The 7,442-nt window shown below is 52.4% G+C and overlaps 1 long non-coding RNA gene across 1 annotated transcript; it reads right to left on the bottom strand.

The window, feature by feature from the left end:
* Positions 1-56: 56 nt before the first annotated feature.
* Positions 57-2,306, bottom strand: LOC117071505. The gene is made up of 2 exons (XR_004432329.1): positions 932-2,306; positions 57-568 (listed from the first exon to the last, which is right to left on the bottom strand). It is a non-coding gene; the product is annotated as an uncharacterized LOC117071505 (long non-coding RNA).
* Positions 2,307-7,442: the final 5,136 nt, after the last annotated feature.

Here is a 7,442-nt window from a genome sequence, read left to right as displayed (position 1 = left end):
TTGCGTAGTTTTTAAAGTTTGATTTGGTTTTGAGAAAGCAAATTGGTGTCTTGTTGAATGATCTGTTATTTCACTCCCAGACGTGTGTGTTTTGCCACAGAGCCGTTGCCTCCCAGAACCTCCTCCGCAGGCGTCACGGAAGGCTCTCTTCCCGTCACCTAGAACCTCTGCAGGTCCCCTCGCTCCTATGATCGTGGTGCCTTGGGTCAAAGCTTCCTCAAGCCTGGTCTGCTCCTTCTTTCACATCCCTGTTTTCTGAGGTTTGGTCATAGCTTAGAAAGGATCTTGGGGCTTGTTTTCTCTAGGCCCAACCTCCAGAGTAGCCAGGACTGATGGTTTTCTGGTTTGGATGTCTGTCACAGGCAGAGAGATTAGCAGATGATAGGGTTGAGGAAGCAAACCTTTGTTATGAATTTTACTAATACAGTTCAAGTGAAATTTTTGTTCACGATTCTACTGGCACGAGAATTAGACTTTCAGTACTGTAGCGCTCACAGGGCTTGCTGGAGAACATTTGCCAGTACACTAGTCCCTTTTCTGCTGCCTAGAAAACAGACCGGGCTCACCCCTGCCTAGAAGACAGACCGGGGCCACCCCTGCCTAGAAAACAGACCGGGCTCACCCCTGCCTAGAAAACAGACCGGGGCCACCCCTGCCTAGAAAACAGACCGGGCTCACCCCTGCCTAGAAAACAGACCGGGGCCACCCCTGCCTAGAAAACAGACCAGGGCTCACCCCTGCCTAGAAGACAGACCGGGCTCACCCCTGCCTAGAAAACAGACGGGCTCACCCCTGCCTAGAAAACAGACCGGGGCCACCCCTGCCTAGAAAACAGACCAGGGCTCACCCCTGCCTAGAAGACAGACCGGGCTCACCCCTGCCTAGAAAACAGACCGGGCTCACCCCTGCCTAGAAAACAGACCGGGGCCACCCCTGTGAACTCTTGGTGGTTTACGAAGTCCTTTGGATTTCTTGATATTATCAGGGATATTCATAAGCATATATCAAAAATGGACCTATTTTGATATTCTGTATGAAAATGTTATTAGAACCCCAATAAATTATTATTTTCCCCCTCAAATCTGTGCTAAAGAAAACAGATCCTGAGTTAGCTTACTTGTAATAAGCAGGGCAGGGAGCCCTATTTTGGAAGAGACAGACTGTGGAAGAGATTCCAAACAAGGCCCGAGGCTGCACGAATGCAGAGTTTTGTGTATATAATGTTAACGTCCACCACCACTTCCCTAGCGACTATGAGATCTTGTTTTTGAAGATCCTCATGGAAGGTTGTACAGAGCCCCACATTTGAGGGGAAGTCCTTTCAGTTGATATGAGACCTCTTTAACGCCCCTTAGTCTATGTAGTAAATGCCTTGTGATACATAGAGAGCCCTCAGCTTCTCTCTCCCTCTGGAGGAACAAGGTCTTTCCTGACAGTCGGAGACACATCTTGATGTATGTTAATAAAAGCATTTCAGACTGTGGGGCCATCATGTATATTAATACTCCTTATGTGTCCAGCATCTGTGTATTCATTTGAGTGCCCAATCCCTGGACGAGATGAACTAGGCCTTATAAAAAGTCAAAGCCTCAAAGAAATGGCACAACCATGTTCTTCAGCACTCAGTCTCTTCATTACAGATCCTCACGAAGGGTGGTAAGTGGAGCTGGAAGGTCTTGTGGCCGTAGGACATGCTGGTGAGCCCTGAGCTGGCCTTGTGCAGAGGGCTCCAGTCAGAGGCTCGGGGTATCTTTGAGGTTGTTTATCAAGCTTGGGAGCTCTTCCAAGTCTGAGAATGTTTCAAACCCTTTTTGCAAGGTTCTACTATTAGTATACCATCATGTCCAGAAAGCTTTTAATCTTCTCAAATATCTGATGTAACTACCAGAAAGTCCCTTACTTCCTATGACCCATCAGGACCAAGTCTTGGAGGTGATGTGTTACATTACGTGCAGCACAATAGTACCAATCAGTTAACCCAACGCTGAAGGGCTTGTTTTATGAAAGGTACTATTCCTTCTTTCACATTAACTGGAAACCTCTTTTTTTACCTGTTGTTCACAACTAGTTTTCTTATCGACTGTATTGGACTGTCTCTTCCTGTAGAGACTCATTTTGGCCAACATATTAATGCATGTTTTATGCAAAACACAAATATGATATTAGTTGCTTTTAAGGAGTTCTGGCATTGTATGTGCATTTTTGTAGAAATTGTTACTGGACTTATAATTACATACTTAACTCTAATCAGGTTTCTGTAAAATTTAAATAAAACCAATACAAAATCATTGGTTTTCAGATTGTTTTTAGTCATATTTAAGTCTACACAGCCTCCCTCTGCAGGTTATAAGAAAATGCAGGCCAGGCACAGTGGCTCATGCCTATAATCCCAGCACTTTGGGAGGCCAAGGCAGGCAGATCACGAGGTCAGGAGATCGAGACCATCCTGGCTAACACAGTAAAACCCCATCTCTAATGAAAATACAAAAAATTAGCTGGGCAAGGTGGCGGGCGCCTGTAGTCCCCGCTACTCGGGAGGCTGAGGCAGGAGAATAGCGTGAACCCGGGAGGTGGAGCTTGCAGTGAGCCGAGATTGCGCCACTGCACTCCAGCCTGGGCAACAGAGTGAGACTCCGTCTCAAAAGAAAAAAAATGCATAGAGCCGGGCATGGAGGTTCATGCCTGTAGTCCCAGCTACTTGGAAGGCTGATGCAGGAGGATTGCTTGAGCCCAGGAGTTGGAGGCTATAGAGTGCCGTGGTTACATCTGTGAATAGCCACTCACTGCACTACAGCCTGGGCAATAGAGCGAGACCTTGTCTCTTCAAAAGAAATGTAATGGTATATCTTTTTTTTTTTTTTTTTTAGACAGAGTCTTGCTCTGTCGCCCAGGCTGGAGTGCAGTGGCCGGATCTCAGCTCACTGCAAGCTCCGCCTCCCGGGTTTATGCCATTCTCCTGCCTCAGCCTCCCGAGTAGCTGGGACTACAGGCGCCCGCCACCTCACCCGGCTAGCTTTTTGTATTTTTTAGTAGAGACGGGGTTTCACCGTGTTAGCCAGGATGGTCTCGAACTCCTGACCTTGTGATCCGCCCGTCTCGGCCTCCCAAAGTGCTGGGATTACAGGCTTGAGCCACCGCGCCCGGCCAAGAAATGTAATGGTATATTCTAACAGCTCTTCCCGCCCTGGGGTCCTGCCCTCAAAGCAGAGGGACTGGTTCACGACATTGGGTAGTTCATTATTCTGCTATTCTATAAAATGCAGCCTGATCCAAGGTCCCCTGAGCAGAGCTCCTTCATCCACCCGACTTCACCATACCCCCTGGGGTCTAATAATTGGGGTCTAGATGAACAGCAGAACAAAGCAATGGGCTGGGGTGTGACCAGTCACAGTGTTCAGGTACTGCTGTGTGCAGAGGGAGAGGGCTGGAGCTGGCAGCCTGTGAAAAAGGTGAGGTCCACCCTACACAGTAGCCATTATTTCTAAGTAAACATAAAAACAACCCAAAAAGCTAGTAGAGTGACCCATCTTTGGCTTCCCCCAAACTCCTGCTACCTTGGATGTGGACTTGTGGTCATCACCCATGGTGAGTTCAACTTACGTGGGTAAAGTGTTCTCTGCAGTCCTGGAGTTGCTTACACAGCTAAAAAGAGATGACTCTATAATCATCAATGCCCCGAAGACTGCAGTTCTCCCACCTCCCTTGAAGGACATTAGTGGAGCAGAAGAAAATTGAAAGATCAGTCTGCATGGTTACAGGACCAGGAAGTGGCCTAGTCCAGCCCTACTGAAGGTCATTGCTATCTGGGGAACATGGGAAGTACAGGAAGCCAACCTGGCCGACCTCCCGGGAGCCAGCAAGGCCACATCCCATTTGGGTCACTGCGTTCATCCTTTTTTGCATTGCCATAAAGAAATACCTGAGGCTGGGATAGGCACAGTGACTCAGAGCTGTAATCCCAGCACTTTTGGAGGCTGAGGTGGGAGAATTGCTTGAGTCCAAGTTCAAGACCAACCTGAGCAACATGGCGAAACCCTGTGTCTACAAGAAGTATAAAAATTAGCTGGGCATAGTGGCGGACACCTGCAGTCCCAGCTACTTGCGAGGCTGAGGTGCGAGGATCACTTGGGCCTGAGAGGTGGAGGTTGTAATGAGCTGTGATTGTGCCACTGCACTGCACTCCAGCCTGGGTGACAGAGTAAGGTCTTGTCTCATAAATAAATAAATATACCAGAGACTGGGTGATTTATAAGAAGAGAGGTTTATTTTGCCTCACGGTTCTACAGGCTGCGTGGCACTGGCGTCTGCTTCTCCCCAGGAGGTTTTTGCATAGGAAAGACGTGGGGAGCAACAAATGGTTTTGTCGCGGCACAGGCTAGGCTGGGGCAGAAGACAGGTGCTGAGTGGCTTGGAGCTGCCTGCTGGGCATCTGAGAGGGGTGCTGTGTAAATGGATCTGAGGTCCAGGGGCCAAGGCTGGGGATGAGCTTTGGGAGTGATCAGCAGCCACACTCATTGGCACCATGGAAATGAATGGGCTCTTCCCCAGGGAGATATGGAAAAGTGAGAAGGAAAGGGGGCCTCGGGCAGATGCAGGGACACCAGCGCTGAAAGGAAGGCCGAAGCTGAAGTGCAGATTGAGAAGAGCATCCTGGGGGTTGGGGAGGCCAAGAACCCACATTACAGAAGTCGGGGTGCCTCTGCAGCAAAGTCAAGAGCAAAAGGGTCCGGGTCCATTGAGATTTTAAGTTCTAAGCCAACTTAGAAATAAGAAAGACAGATCCCCACCCCCATTTTATTCCTGGTAAAGCTGATTTGGGGTAATGTGGCCTTGTCTGTGGTTGCTTGGGCCCCTCCCTGGTCCTACACTCCAGGAGGTAGGCTGGTCCGGGGGCAGGCACCCTCCACACAGCAAGCAGCGTTCTTCATGCTAAGCCCCTGATGTTGGTTGAGGACACTCCAGAGCTAATGTCCTGGTTGGGCACTTGGTTCCCAAGAAGGAGAGAGGGAGGGGAGGGACCAAGGCAGGACAGAGCCTCGGCATCAGGCAGGCCAGAGGAGAGTGAGGGGGTGGGGGGCAGGAGTGCTCCTGGATAGAAGAGAAATGAGGGAGGGCCCAGGGGCCCTGACAGCATCCACTGCGTTTAATGATGAAGGTCACCAGCGGGTGACCTTGGCTAGAGCAATTTCCACGAGTGGTGGGTGGAGGCCAGATTGCAGAGGGCAGGGTGTGTGCCACAGTTGGCACCACTGTGAGGGGACAAGGAGAGGGTGCAGCTGCAGAAGGCCAGTCCAGGGAGTTGCTTGTTGAAGTTCAGAGACACTTGGGCCAACACACATTCTTAAGGTGGAGCCATTGCTGAGAGTGGACCACAGGTGACATTGGAGCTGTTAGAAGATGGGATAGGATGGGACAGAAGGACCACCACACCTGGTGGCAGGGGGATGCAGGTGAGGGTGTTGAAATGAGGCCTCAAAATCAAGGGAGTTCCATTGGCAGCCTCCATTTCCCTGGGAGGTGGGAGGGGAGGAGTGAGCTGGAGGACGGCTCAGGTAAGAGGAGGGAAGAGGTGGGGGGGAGGAGTGCGCTGGAGGGCGGCTCAGGTGAGAGAAGAGGGGTGGAAAGTGGCCCCGAGAAGAACATGTTAAGGCTGACCCGCAGGACCCAGGCACACTGAGCCACGGGAGGCTGGGGACCACAGGTACCACTGGGGCATGGCTGTCTTCAGTCTCCCAAAGCTGGAGATGGACACCCTGCTTATGGGTTGAGTTGGGCGGGGAGGATGGGTTGCAGCTGGGCACGTTGAGACGGCTGCCACCTATGGAAGCTGGGCCATCCTGGCAGGGGAGCAAGGAGGCCAGAGTTTCAGAGGAGGTCCAGGGAGAGGCTCTGGATAGGAGGCGATCCGGCCTGAGAGCGGGCAGTGAGGTTAGGATTTTAAAGGTGGAGACGTTCTGGGGACAGGGGAGAGCTGTGCCATGGACAGGTAGCTGGAGACGGTCTAGGCAGCTACCAGGAGGACACCAGAGAGGACGTTAGTGAGGTTGGAGCCAAAGCCTTCAGGATACGAAAGGAGTGACTGGGGGTGGCAGCTGCAGGGGTGGGAGCGGGACTCTGGACCATGGGGGCTGGAGACGTGCTGGGGTGTTAGAGAGAGACATCTCCCACCGCCCTTCCTGACACACAGTCCGTGGAAAGAGCGAGAAGGAGCCCACGTCCTGGGAGAGGGCTAAGTGGGTGAGGAGGAGCTAGGAGGGCAGCCAGGGCAGGAGGCAGGAGGGGAGGGGTAGGAGCACAAGGACGCTGGCACTGGGGGTCGGGGAGGACACCTGAGCAGGGTGAGGAAACAACCTCGGGTGCCATCAGGGGACTTCTGTAGGAAGAAGCCTGGCGAATGGCTCGGGAGAGCGGCAGCGGCAGGCACAGGGTCACCTGACTGCAACTCTGCAAAGAACCCAGTCCCAGCAGCCCCGGAATGGTGGGATGTTGGGGGCACTAAGGTCTCTTGGGGTCACTTACAGTTGGACTTCCCAGGGACTTCAGTGGCTCCGTTGGAACATGGAGAGATGGGAAGAACAATTGCTTTTAGATCAGTCTCAGAGGGCAGGGAGGCATTTATGGTGCATTTGCTGGAACGAGGGTCCCACGGTACCGTCCATCGTCCGTTAGGATCCAGACAGCAGGAGGTGCGCGGTGAGTGTTACCGCCTGAGCTCCGCCTCCTGTTAGATCCGCGGCGGCATTAGATTCTCATAGGAGGAGAATTCTTTTGAGGACTGCGCATGAGAAGGATCTAGGTTGCGCGCTTCTTATGAGAATCCAATGTTAAAAGCAATGCGCTTGAATCATCCCGAAACCAACCTCCCCATCCCCCCACCCCGAACCGCCCACCCCCTCTGCCACCCCTGTCCGTGGAAAAAGTGTCTTCCATGAAACCGGTCCCTGGTGCCAAAAGGGTTGGCAACGACTGTACCAGAAGATTCCAGAGATGGAGGATATTCGTGGAGCTAGCTAGATGAAGGGTGAGGAATTCCAGGAGAGTGCAGGCGTCTACAGGTGCCCACAGGAGCCCGCAGCAGCCCTGCAAGGCGGGTATTGAGGAGAATTTTCTTCACCTGAACCTGAGGATGAGAACTATTGCACAGGGTGACTTGAGGATCGCGAGTCAGACATGGAAAGTCCGCAACAAGCGCTCAAGAAGTGCACTCGCATTATGTCCAGTTTAAGGATGAGGAGACGGGTTAGGCGCTTTGCCCCAGCTTCCACAGCCAGGAAGTGGCAGAGGCAGGCCCAGCCCCGGCCCTGCCCTGCAGGTACCCCGAGGATCCCCCAGCCCGGGCAGGCCTTCTTCCTGCCTTCCTCCCTCCTCCCAGGCAGGCTTTCCTGGCTCTGCCTCCTCACCCTCTCTGAAGACCCTCCACAGGCTAACAGCCTGCACAAGAA

Source organism: Trachypithecus francoisi, unplaced genomic scaffold (assembly GCF_009764315.1).
Source record: "Trachypithecus francoisi isolate TF-2019V2 unplaced genomic scaffold, Tfra_2.0 Lachesis_group3, whole genome shotgun sequence".
NCBI classification, from domain to species: Eukaryota; Metazoa; Chordata; class Mammalia; order Primates; family Cercopithecidae; genus Trachypithecus; species Trachypithecus francoisi.
The sequence above is the reverse complement of the archived record's forward strand: the minus strand, read 5'-3'. Positions and strand labels throughout refer to the sequence as shown.